This window comes from Pan troglodytes, chromosome 1 (genome assembly GCF_028858775.2).
Source record: "Pan troglodytes isolate AG18354 chromosome 1, NHGRI_mPanTro3-v2.0_pri, whole genome shotgun sequence".
NCBI classification, from domain to species: domain Eukaryota; kingdom Metazoa; phylum Chordata; class Mammalia; order Primates; family Hominidae; genus Pan; species Pan troglodytes.
In genome coordinates, this window is record NC_072398.2 from 175,032,212 (window position 1) to 175,046,158 (window position 13,947).

General features: G+C 41.3%; 2 long non-coding RNA genes across 2 annotated transcripts in view; both read left to right on the forward strand.

Annotated features, from left to right (window-relative positions):
- Positions 1–3,964: 3,964 nt before the first annotated feature.
- The window catches only part of LOC134807767 (uncharacterized), a 29,053-nt gene continuing 19,070 nt past the window's right edge, over positions 3,965–13,947 (forward strand). Inside the window, exon 1 of the long non-coding RNA XR_010149027.1 lies at positions 3,965–4,015. This is a non-coding gene — a long non-coding RNA (uncharacterized LOC134807767). The remainder of the gene's footprint in view (positions 4,016–13,947) is intronic.
- On the forward strand, positions 7,287–8,853 carry LOC134807770 (uncharacterized). The gene is made up of 3 exons (XR_010149028.1): positions 7,287–7,345; positions 7,492–7,528; positions 8,297–8,853. It is a non-coding gene; the product is annotated as an uncharacterized LOC134807770 (long non-coding RNA).

Below are 13,947 nucleotides of genomic sequence, written 5' to 3' on the forward strand. Positions count from 1 at the left end.
TTTGCCCAGGTGTTTAAAATATGGTTTTCATTCCTTACCACTCAGTGAAATAAGACATATTATTCTCATTTTCTACATAAGAAAATGCCTCCAGGGAGTTAATAACTTGCTCAAGGCCATCAAGTCAGTCCATTGTGATTTGTCTAGTCTGGTTCATAAGTCTTTTCACTTTCTCTATGTCCTGCTGCATTCAAAGTGCAGGAAAGCAATTTCTGCTGTATTCTGAGATGTCAGAGAGTTTGTATCATTCCAAAAGACTTAGGAATGGAGAGTGGTACAGAAAATAATTTCTACCACCATACCTAATAGATATTTTGTTTGTTTGTTAGTACTGAAGTATGTAAGTACATAGAAGAAAGTAACCTATTTTATTATATGCGCAAGAAACATGTACTTAGAAAATAACACAGGATTTTATCTCGAGGCACCTGGGTTCCAGTTCTAGATCTGACACTCACTAGCTGTGTGTCCTTGAACAAGCTACTTAATTGTCTTAAGGCTTGGTTTTCTTATTGGGAGAAATGGGGTAATAATGCCCACTTCATATTGCTTTTGTAGAAATCTGAATGTGCATCTGGCTTTAGCAATGTTCCAGAAGATTCAAAGAGGCACCTGTTGCCAGTAATTTTTATGTTTGGAGTCCAGAAACAGTTCATGAAAGGACTACCTTAAGGGAATGTCAGATCATAGCCCCTTTGAGTAATGTGAAACTCTGTTGCTGATCCAATGAGTCACAGTAAGGAAATGGAGGCAGGATCCAAAGGTGATATGACAGATAAAAGTGACAGCCAGTAGAGAGGAGATACACAAAGGGTAATGAGGAGTGAAGTCTGGTAGAGTTTGCTGAAAGTAAAGTGGCTTGCAGCAGTTCTCACATTTATAGGAAGCCATGTGCTGGGCAAATGAATATATGAGAATCAGTATGGAGTGGGAAGCATGAGATGACATTTTAATTGCAAAAGTGTGTAGCATAGTTCCTCACTTAAATAGTCTATAAAATAAATATTAGTACTTCTCCCACATCCTTTATTGGAAGTTTAGTCCTAGAGAGATAAAGGGGTACAGATGAAGGGAGCTATAGATGTCAACAGGAAGAGTTTCACCCTTACATTGGCAACAACCTGGAGCACTACTGTATTGAGGAGGGAGCCATAACATCTGAGTGGTGCTTTGGAAAGATTGGCCTTGCCATGGTGTGAAAGATGAGACGGAGGGATTACAAGCTGAAAGATCATTTAGGAAGCTGATGCAATAGCCTAGGTTTATGATATGAATCTGAGCTGGGGTGCCACTAGCAGAATAGAGCAGAAAGAAGGAATTTGGAAAACACAATGGAGAAAGACTAAGATTCTGAGATAAAAATTGGTTAGGGAGGAAAAAAAAGAGGTGGAAATGATTTTGAAATATTTAATCAGTGACTGGAAAAGTGGAGGAAACATGAACTGAGATAGAACTCACCATAGTGGGGTTAGGTTTCAGGGCCAGCATTGAGACTGAGGGATTGGGATTCTGAAAAGTGTTGTAGTAAAAGAGGAATTGGAAATTTACTTGTGGACCTCAGCAAGTTAATAAAGAAGATGAGATGAATCAATATCATATAATTTTAAAATGTAGTCAGAATAGAATAAGAAGGAGATTTCTGCTTTGAACTGCTACATGTTGGGCTAGATAATACTCAAGGACTTCTATGTGCAATATAAAGGAAGAGAGAGATGCAAAAAAAATCACTGCATTTTCTGTGTACTATGTACACAGATATTGTTCTTTGCACTTCACATGCAAAACAAAATTTTACTCCCAAACAATCTATGAAGTGGGTATTATTGGTATCTCTATTTTATAGAAGAGAAACTTGAGGCACAGAGGTGATGATAAAGTTTCCTAAAGTGATATATCTAGTAAATTTGAGTCTGGGTTTCAAACCAGGAAACCTGACTCCAAAGCCTCTTATCTTAATTGTCATATGATTGTTTTCCCTATGGTACATCTGTATATAACTGGGAAAATGAACACTAATGATAATTAATATATGCATGAAAGTGTTTTATAAATAATAAACATCACATATTTAAACCGCTATTCTCCCTATTTTACAGAGAAGGATGTTGAAGATCAGAAAGGATAAGTATCTTTCTGTAGGGTAAATGGTTAGTAAATAGTTGATTTAAGACTCTTTAGGCTGGCTCCAGCCACTCTGAAAGCCATTGTTTTTCCTACTAACCAGTGCTGTTCATCTGTAAAGCCTGTTTGAGTGTGTGAGTATAAACTCATTGAGGAAAGCATTTATTCAACCAACATATGAATGCCCACCAGGCTCTGACTTAGACACTGGGAACAGTGACATAAGTGATCATTCTTTGGGGCTATCAATGCTCACAGGCTAGTGTGGGAGACAGACATAATAGAAAACAACCACAACAAAATAAGGATAATTCCATATATTGAATACTCTGAGAAGGGAGGACTTTGTAGTTTGCATTTTATTCAATTCACTATATACATATTGACTGCCATTATGTTTTGAGCACTGGGCTGAGAGTTAAGGAAATAGAGAAAAATAAGACAGAATTCGTGTCTTCAGGTTGGCCACCCAAAAGTGGCAGCATTGCTGAGATTTGTTTGCTTGAATTTAAATAAATGTCTAGCTATTCCATTCCGAGATATCTAAGTCCTATTTTGCTGCCAGGTTAAATTGAGAAATCTAATCTTTGCTTTTCTTGTGGATATTACACCATGTTTCCTTTCCCCTACATGTACCTAGAGACCCAAGTATCAGGTAAAGTCTTTAAGTTCAAATAAGTAGTGATGGATAAAGGTGATGTACTGAAGAAATGACTAAATTGAATGTGGGTAAGAAAATGATACTTCAAAAGTGGTTTCATCTTATATGAGCATTGAGCTTTGGCCAGTTTTTACACCTCAGCACCTTGACTGTATTGTATTTCTAGAAGGTAGAGAATATTAAACATTGTTAATGATTGATTGCATCTCAGCTTTCAAGTGTTACATCAAACGGACCTTTAAAAGAAGGAATTTTATTCTTTTAAAGCATATTGACAGAACTTTTTGATTATTAAAAACTAATGCCCTGGATTTACTACATTTAATCCAAATTTGATCTGAGAGTGAAATTCCTTTTTGGCAGCATCATTGGTAATTTACTGTATTGTGGGCTTTCCTTTCTGGGGCAAAAAATATTGGCTAGGGGAGGTCTGGCTAACACATTGTAAAATAAAGCTGGCAAATGGATTATGTGGGACTTTGCCAATTCTATACCCATCTGAAGATTCCCAAGTGAACCAATACAGCTTTCCTTTACAGCTGCCCTCTGAGAACTGGTAAGCACCTCTGAGCACTCAAAAAGACCTAGGGCTGTGGAAATATACACCTGGAATGGATATTAATAGTCATCTAGCTTGCCTACTCTCCTAAATCAGGAATTATTTTATTTGAAAACACCCCTGATAGAGGTTCACCCAGATTCAACTGAACTTAGTATGTTGGAAGGCTACATTTTTATTATTGGTTAGCTCCAAATGCTAAACATCTGATAAAGGTCTCTCAGACACTTCTACCCATAAACTCTAGTTACTTCACCTGAGATCACAATGGACTTATCTACCCCCTCTTTAGCATATAGCCCTGCAGATACTTGGAAGAGTTTACTCTTATCCTTACCCAAGTCTTCTCATTTTTCTGGAAAACATAACTAGGTCTTTCAACTATACTGATTGCTCTTTTCTGGACTTTCTGTTTTATCAGAATCCTTTAAAAACTGTGAGGCTCAAACAACTATCCAAGTGTTCAGTCAATTTCAATATACTGCCTATCTGTTGAGCGTCCAGTTATAATCAATATGATTCATCTCATGTGCCGCCTCTCCTGCCTCCAGTTAATTACCAGTATCTGCCTGGAATGCTATATTAAGGAAGATTCTAATGTTTTCTCTCAGCTCCAATGTGATCTGGGTTCTGATATTATCTCTGCGCTCTGCAGTGTGCCATGGGCACATGAGGTAGGTGCACGAGGTGGAAATAGGTTTGCCATATTGATACCTTAGGTTTAATGACTGTCTGAATGACCATGTCTCCAACCTCTCACATTCCAAATTTCAGATTTTCCTGAATACCAAATCTAAGAAGGCTTGCCACTTGTGTTTTCTCCATTTCCTTTAAGCTTACAGTATCCTATTTACTCTCTGAAAACTTCACTGTACTAATAGTTCTCTGTAGCCCTGCTATTTATATATTGGTAGACAGCAGTGGTGAAGCTTTGAAATATTCTGGCATATAGAAAAATCACATATTCGTCATAAGATGGCTTGTTGAAATAGTGTTTTAAAATCAATGGGCGTCTCTGAAGGTTATAATATTAACAATGATTATAATAATAATGATGATAAAATGAGTGGAATTTCACTGTCTTGTAGTTTTTGAATAACTCTCAGATATACTGTTTTCTTTGACCCTGATGACATCCTTGACATTATTATTCCCATTTTAAGCTAAGAAGCCTATCTCAGAACATTTAAATAACATTTCCAAGAACACCTAATGAGTATGTCACACGGAATCCAGGGTTTTTTGTTTTACTACGAAATCAGAAACATTTCCCAGGCAGGATGGGCTTTGGAAACGTTTGTTCTTATCTTTGCCAGCTAGGCTGCCCTGCTGGTTTAGCAGTAGCTGCCTTTCTCCATCTATGGCTACAGCTCCTGCCAGGTGCACCCTTTTCCATGGCTACACTGCTCACGCTGTTCCAGGTATTGCCCATTCGGTACTAGAGGCAGTAATGACTTCCCCCATTGCTAGACCCTTAGTCTTTCTCCATCCCATGTTGGTTCCCCTATCCCTGACCTTAACTGTAAATGGGCCTTTGATTAAACCCTTTTCAATTATCCCTTTGCGTGTGCCTGCCAGGGTGCTTACTGATACCACTGACCTCAGAGCAGACAACATCTCTGCTTCCTTTCTCTGGTTTACAAGGCAAGCTTGGGCCTCAGTGACATTCAGACTGGATATTAAACAGAGACTGCCTCATGCTTTGATGGGAACAGTTACCAAGGCACAACTCAATTCTTTTAGCTGGGACTAGTCCTTTAGGAGAAATACTTTCCCAAATTCAGGACCATATTGAAGTTCTAGGGAATTCTCTACAGTTAGGATTATCAGAATTGATTTTCTCTTTTGATACTCTGCCAAGTTTGATTTATTGAATCTATTTATATTTGTGTTAAAATAGCATGTCTTTCTTTCCTCATGTTCTTGGTAAAATAAAAGTTTCAGTTATATTGTCTGTCATCTAAAGGGTTGTGTGTGTGTGTGTGTGTGTGTGTGTGTGTGTTTCCCAAGAAATATATGTGGGACTATATCTTCAAAAATAAAGCTAATGGGAGAATACAGAAAAGTCTATTTTTGAAATGATCCACCTAAACCATTTAACTGTTTAATGAATCCTAATAGCAGAAATGGAAAGTAGCCCATTAATTCCTGAGCCTTCTAAACATATAGGTCATGATGGCTGAAATGTACTATTATATTTCCTATTTCTCTAATACAAAAGTAGTGGCTTTTCTCTCTTAAGTTATTAACATATTACAATGTATCATCCAAACTTACGTATAGAAAACATGTATCACTCAAGGTATCTTAAGGATCTTTTAACAGGGAATTCGGGCTTTCTAAAGTGTTCTAAGGGCTTAAAATGTGGAAAATAGCTGAGTCTTCAAAAAATGTCCCAGAATATCACAAGAATGATTCCAGCCACCACCCCCCTCCACACACACACACACACACACACACACACACACACACACACACACGCACACACTGGACAGCTTCTGTTTCTGCCGCAGTCCAAAAGGTGGGAAATTAGGAGACAGCCACTGGAACTCTTGAGTTTAAGAACATCCCTCAGTGGCTACAGCCAAGGATCAATAAGTCAGATTAGGAGGCATCTGCTGCTGTCGTCACAAATGCTCTCAACCTTCACAGATTTGGTAACTGGGCAGTGAACACTGAATCTACTCAGTGCTGTGACTTTTGACATGTAAGCCTGCAGTCCAGTTGCTGGGATGCCACTGCAGAAAAATTGTCCAAGTCTCAAACAGGACAATAACCTCCACCTTATTCCCATCTTAAAAATCTCAGTGTGAGTGCAACCTACTCATCTGACAAAGGGCTAATATCCAGAATCTACAATGAACTCAAACAAATTTACAAGAAGAAAACAAACAACCCCATTAAAAAGTGGGCAAAGGACATGAACAGACACTTCTCAAAAGAAGACATTCATGCAGCCAAAAAACACAAGAAAAAATGCTCACCATCACTGGCCATCAGAGAAATGCAAATCAAAACCACAATGAGATACCATCTCACACCAGTTAGAATGGCAATCATTAAAAAGTCAGGAAACGACAAGTGCTGGAGAGGATGTGGAGAAATAGGAACACTTTTACACTGTTGGTGGGACTGTAAACTAGTTCAACCATTGTGGAAGTCAGTGTGGCGATTCCTCAGGGATCTAGAACTAGAAATACCGTTTGACCCAGCCATCCCATTACTGGGTATATACCCAAAGGGCTATAAATCATGCTGCTATAAAGACACATGCACACGTATGTTTATTGCGGCACTATTCACAATAGCAAAGACTTGGAACCAACCTAAATGTCCAACAATGATAGACTGGATTAAGAAAATGTGGCACATATATACCATGGAATACTATGCAGCCATAAAAATGATGAGTTCATGTCCTTTGTAGGGACATGGATGAAATTGGAAATCATCATTCTCAGTAAACTATCACAAGAACAAAAAAACAAACACCGCATATTCTCACTCATAGGTGGGAATTGAACAATGAGAACACATTGACACAGGAAGGGGAACATCACACTCTGGGGACTGTTGTGGGGTGGGGGGAGGGGGGAGGGATAGCTTTAGATGATATACCTAATGCTAAATGACAAGTTAATGGGTGCAGCACACCAGCATGGCACATGTATACATATGTAACTAACCTGCACATTGTGCACATGTACCCTAAAACTTAAAGTATAATAATAATAAAATTTAAAAAAAAAAAGAAAAATACTAATTGGCCTCCGGAGCCCCAGCTGCAAAAAAGCCTGGAAAAAAATATCTTTTAACTTTATAGCTTTTTGACGTGCAGGAAGGACTGATACACGAAAAGGAGGTGGGACTGAATGTAGAATACTAAGCAACACTATGCACCCCAGTTTTTCATATTTATCACGTTTGTTCTTCCCAATAACTCCCAGTTTTGTGTGGTCTGTTTGAAGAACCTGAATAATACATAACCAAAGCAAGCAAATACAGTAAGTGTGATTATTTAAGTATATATTTTTTCAATGTATGTGCATTATATTAACAAACATCTATGTTGTTAGGAGCAACCCAGTTTTTCACATTTATCATGTTTGTTCTTCCCAATAACTCCCGGTTTTGTATGGCCTATTTGAAGAACCTGGACTAATACATAACCGAAGCAAACAAATACAGTAAGTGTGATTATTTAAGTATACATTTTTTCAATGTAAATATAAGTATTTATCTCTACCCCAGTAGCAGTGCTGGAAAACTGAGTAGTAGACCTGATTCTAGTATTTATTAACTGTGTTACCTTGGTAAAATTACATAGCCAGCCTTAGCCTCAGTTTTCTCCTCTTATAAATAGTTAAATGGACAATACTAAACTGGAAGTTAGTGGGAAGACCAACGTGATAAATATGTAAGTCACCTATCGTTATGGTTCTCAAACTGTGTGGTAAGGTGTTCTGGGCACCACAAGTGATAGGGACACCTCAAGATATCCCACATTTTACAGGAAAACACAGTGATGATTGACATTTGCAAAGTATTAGCTTGTGATCGTTTCCATTAGGTGAGTCTCAATATTAGATAATGCTTCACTCCATTTGATGATGTTACATCTTTGTGAAAATGGGTTTTTGGCAGCTACTGTGATGCCAAGCTTGTATTGTATAAAATTCAATGTGAGGGTGGCAGTGATGAATGTGATTCCAAGGTATGAGAAAATGTACAACGGCAAATGGGCCCACAAACCCCGTTAGTAAGTGTTATTGGTTGACTTGGGTCTCCCCACCTTCAAAGTCATATGTTGAAATCGTAACCCTAGTACCTCAAAGTGTGACTATATTTGAAGATAAGGCCATTAAGGAGGTGGTTAAATTAAAATGAGGCCATTAGGTGGGCCCTAATCTAATCTGACTGGTGTCCTTATAAGAAGAGAAAATTTGAACACACAGAGAGACCCCAGGGATGCTCACGCACAGAGGAAAGACCATGTGGAAACACAGTGAGAAGGCGGCCATCTGCAAGCCAAGGAAAGAGGCCTCAGAAGAAATCAAAGCTGTCAACACCTTCATCTTGTACTTCTAGCCACCATAATGGTGAGAAAACAATTTTTTTGCTGTTTAAGCCACCCAGTCTGGGATATTTTATTAACATCAAAACGAGTGATGGCTAATTTTATGAGTCAACTTGACTGGGCCATCGAGTGCACAGATATTTGACTAAATATTGTCTGAGTTTGCCTGTGAGGGTGTTTCTGAGTGAGATTGACATTTGAATTGGCGGACTGAGGAAAGCAGATTGCCCTCCTTAATGTGGGTGGGCCTTGTCCAATCTGTTGAAAGCCTGAAGAGAATAAAATGATGGGTAAAAAGAATTTATTCTCTCTCCCTAACTGTTCCCTAACTGTTTGAGCTGGCACCTTGATCTTCTGCCTTTGGACTCAAGACTTGGATTAGAACTTACATCACTGGCTCTCCTAGTTCATGGACTTGGACAGGAATGATACTATCCTCTCTCCCGGGTCTGCAGCTTGCTGATTGCAGATCTTAAGGCTTGTCAGCCTCCAAAATGTGCAAGCCAATTCTTATTTTATATACATTGTCTCCTTGGAGAACCCTGACTAATACAAAGCCATAGCAAACAAATACAGTTAGTGTGGTTATTTCAGAATATATTTTTTCATATATAATATATATATATAATATAATATAATGCTTATTATAACAAGTTGTTTTGTACTAACTACGTAATAAACAGAATTATTAGGTATTTCTTTAAGCCTAGGCATGCCATGAAGGAATTACTGAGACATTAAGTACCATGAACTTGAGGAAGTTTAGGAATTTCAGAGCTATGATAAAACATAACAGGTGCCAATAATGGCTGTCATGATGAAGAATGGGAAAACTGTTTTCCTATTCTAAAATGGTGTTACTTATAGTATGAGGAAATGATTGAGAAGTCTAAGGAAATGGTGTAGATGAATTTCCCCAGAAGAATCAAAAGGCACTCTCAGTTAGGGTACCCACGGCAGAATTATAGAGAGTAGTGTCAATTAGCAGAAGCCTGTGGAGGAAGGCAACGTGACTGAGGCCAAGGCACCAAGAAGGGATAAAAGCAGGAGCTGCCTACACTAAAACTCTGTCCCAATCCTCAGGAAAGAATTAACTGGATTTCTCAGATCCTCCACCTGTTGTTTGTATGTTTACACTTTTAGAGCCCATATTTATTACTCAAGCCGAGGCAATTACAAAAGAGAAAAAAATAATAGTTATAAGAAGGAATATAAGAGACAAGCTTATTACCTTGTGGCGGGGTAACTTCCAAATCTGCTGCAGTGGATGACGGGCACCCCTGCCGGGCTCAGGTGGAATGCAGCACTGAAACAGGTGCTGCGAGCCATCTTCCTTCACCACATCCACCTGTGGATCAGCTACATCCGCCCCACACCCTCCTTTATCCAGAGCATCCTGTGGCCTGACAGCCCTAGGGCCTATAGCCAATGGTGCACACCTACCACCCCCAGCTGTGCTGCCACCCCAAGCACTCCCGGGGCTCCCTGTGTGGCCAGCTCCTCTACTTGGAGCTGATATACCCCTGGAGTCAAAGAAGGCCAAGGTCCTGGTCAGCTCTCCACTCTTCCAGGGTGGCATTAACTGCTGGGGCAGCACACGGCTGCCACAGTGGCAGGCTGGGCACTGCAGTGTGTGCTCCTTTATGTGTGTGAGCAGGCCCTGCTCTTTGTCTTCTCTGTCCCCAGTTCTCCAGGGATTTCGCAGGTGCTGCCTGAGCCCTGCCTGTCACACTCTTCCTTCTGGTTCCCAGGTTGCGGGGAGAGTGAGTAGGAGGCACGAGCTTCTAGCCAGGTCAGCAGGCCTGCTCTCTGTCACTAGCACTGGTTGCCTTGGGACCTGCCTCCTGAAGTTGTGATCACCACACTGTTAAGCTGCTATCCCTAAACCACTAGGCCTGCCCAAGAGCCTCATCCATCCTCCCTCCCAGCAGAGCTGGGATCATCTCTTCCAGATTCTGGGAGAGAGATGTTTGCAGAGCCTTGGCCTCTGCCCACAATACCCATTTCCAGTGGGGCGTGCTTCCAGGCCTCCTTGGCTGCTTCCCAGCACCTGACCCTGTCAGGCTTCAGTGGAGGTTCTACCCAGGATGCACTCTGCATTCCTTGAGACTCTGACCCCAAGTATCCTCTTCTTTGGGAGTTTTTCTGCAGGATACACTCCTGGGTCCCCGATGCCTTCCAGCTGTCTCAACAGAGCAATTGCCAGTGGATCTTGGGGAAAGAAGCAGCCACTGACCCCAAGCCAAGACCAAACCATCTGGCCCAGCGAGCCAGAGCCCTCCAGGAGGCCAGCACTAGTGACCCTCATGCCCTGCATTGCACTGAGTTTACTCCTTGATGGACCCTGGAGAGATGATTGCAGAAGAAGCTGCTGACAGGTCATGGGGTGTCCCTTTGCTTGAAGTCAGCCCATATGGGGCGACCAGGGCTGCTCTGTTAGCAGCCAAGTGCCTGCCCACCCTCTGTCCTTGTGGGAACAGGGCCCTTGGCCAAGTCGTCCATCTGCCCTGGTTAGCTCTAGAGGAAATAGGCCACTTCCCAGGTGCAAGAGACAAGCCCTCCTGGGAAGGTGTGAGCAGCTGTGGGGAGGTGGTCCTAGCATTTAGCCTGCATCTGTTTGCCAGAGTCAGTAGAATCTGGGTGTGGGTGTGAGCGGAAGTGAGTGTGGTATGTGCCTGTGTGAACACCATGATCCCCAGGAGCAGGGAAGCCTGAAGATGCCCAATGGTGTCCCATGCAGTTTGTCATTTTTGAATTGGACATCTTTGAGATGTGCTGGAGACAGAAGGAGGTTGTGCTCCCTGTCCATCTCTCAGGGGCACTTGCACTGTCTACTCCTGCCCACCAGCTCCTTTGCTGCAGGCCACAAGGACCCTTTGCACCCAGTTGGGAGAGCAGACACTGATGGGGCCTAGGAGAGTCCCCACTAGCCCAACATCCTGAAGGGATGGATCATGAATCCACCTTTTTATTTTTGCTGTGAATGTAAAGCCTCCCAGATGTTAAAGAATAAGAATTTTTAAGAAAACAAAGCCTCTATATCACTACCTACATCATGAAATTAATAATTTGGCTTCTCTAGGAAATGAAGCTGCACAATTCAGATTGGGGTCCAATATCCAAATGGGGCCTTTGCCACTGAGTCAGAAATCCTGTTGGGGATGTCTCAGTGCCTTCAAAGAGGAAATGATGCTGCTTGACCCCAGCCATAGTAAGCAGGGTGAAAGGAGATGGGACAGGGCCTTGGCAGTTTCATGTCACTGTTAGAAAATGCTGTTAAGTAACCTCATATCTTAAACTTCTAAATATATTCTGTCCAAGTGTATGTTGCAGGTAGAAAGAACTCTATTATGCATAGTGAAAAAAGTCTGAGACACAGGATACCATATACCAAACAAAGGGGGACTTGCCTTTAGGAAAGTCCTTAATGTGGACCAACACAGAGAGGCTGGACACATGTGGCATGTGTTAATCTTGAAGGCATCATTAATATTTACTAATTTCTCACACTTATTGAGAGCTTTTTATGTACCAGGTACTAATTTAGAGAATTTGCACAAATCAGCTCATTTAAAAATCACAGTGAATTTAGGCCAGATGCAGTGGCTGAAGTTTGTAATCCCCGTATTTGGGGAGGCCAAGGTGGGAGGATCACTTGAGGCTGGAGTTTGAGACCAGCCTGGGCAACATAGTGAGACCCCATCTCTACAAAAAAATTGAAAATAAGCAGGATATGGTGGTGCATGCCTGTAGTCCCAGCTACTTGGGAGGCTGAGGTGAGAAGATTGCTTGAGCACAGGAGTTCAAGGCTGCAGTGAGCTGTGATAGCACCACTGCAGTCTAGCCGGCTAGCCTGGGTGCAAGAGCAAGATCCTGTCTCCAAACAAACCAACCAACAAATCACAATGAATTTAAGAGTTTGGCATTATTAGTATGATTGTTTTCAGATGAGAAAAGCTGATGTGTAGAAGGGCTAGTAACTTCTTCAAAGTTACAGAGCTAGTAAGAGATGGAGGAGCCAGGATACAAATGCAAGCGATCTGATTCCAGTACCCTGTGATGTGTCTATTACACTTTACTGTATACATGCAAGTCAGCTTAGATGAGCCCCTTGAAACTCTTCTCCCCACTTCCACTAGACCTGATGAGTACACACAAAAGGGCTCCAAACTGATGATTCTCCACTGCTATGGTCTGAATGTTTGTGTTACCTCAAAATTCATATGTTGAAACCTAATCCCCAAGATGATGGTATCAAGTCAGGACTTTGGGAGGTGATTAGGTCATGAGGGTAACACCCTCATGAATGGGATTAGTGCCCTTATAAAATAGTCCCCAGACAGTTGCCCTGCCCCTTCCACTGTAAGGACACAGTGAAAGTGCTAATGATGAACCAGAGCGTGAGCCCTCCACAGACACTGACTCTGCCAGTACCTTCATCTTGGAGTTCCCAGTGTTCAGAACTGGGAGCAATACATTTCTGATGTTTATAAGCCACAAAATCTAAGGTATTTTGTTACAGCAGCCCAAATGAACAGGACAACCTCTCTCCTTCAGCCATTCCTTGTACCTTGTCCTATATTTCTATAAACTCACCAAACCTTTTATTTGCCAACTCATTCTTAGGTTGATATTCTGTCTTTGGACCAGACATGTGGTCTGGATTTATTGACTTTGACCTTCAGTTTTTCAACAATGATTCCTTCCTGGCTGCACTCCCTTGAGACATCTTGAGTGATGAATGTCCAGGCTCAATTCAGCCCCTGGAATTGTCCTAGCTGTTTTTTTCTCTCTCATGAATTTATTTATTCAATGAGTCTTTATTGATAAAATGAGCCATATGTTGTGCTAGGCATTAGTGTTATGATACGGTTTGGCTCTGTGTCCCCACCCACATCTCATCTTGAATTGTACTCCCATAATTCCCATGTGTTGTAGGAGGGACCGGGTGGGAGATAATTTGAATCATGGGGGTGGTTTCCCCCATAATGTTCTCATGGTAGTGAATAAGTCTCACGAGATCTGATGGTTTTATCAGAAGATGCTTTTGCATCTTCCTCATTTTTCTCTTGCCACAACCATGTAAGAAGTGCCTTTCACCTCTCGCCATGATTCTGAGGCCTCCCCAGCCCTATGGGATGGTAAAATAAGTCCAGTTAAACCTCTTTTTCTTCCCAGTCTCAGCTTTGTCTTTATCAGCAGCATGAAAATGGACTAATACAGTAAATTGGTACCAGGATTAGGGTGTTGCTGAAAAGATGTTTGAAAATGTGAAAGCACCTTTGAAACTTGGTAACACAGAGAGGTTGGAAGAGTTTGGAGGGCTCAGAAGAAGACAGGAAAATGTGGGAAAGTTTGGAACCTCCTAGAGACTTGTTGAATGGCTTTGACAAAAATGCTGATAATGATATGAACAATAAGGTCCAAGCTGACATGGTCTTAGATGGAGATGAAGAACTTGTTGGGAATTGGAGCAAATGTGACTCTTATTATGCTTTAGCAAAGAGATTGGTGGCATTTTTGCCCCTG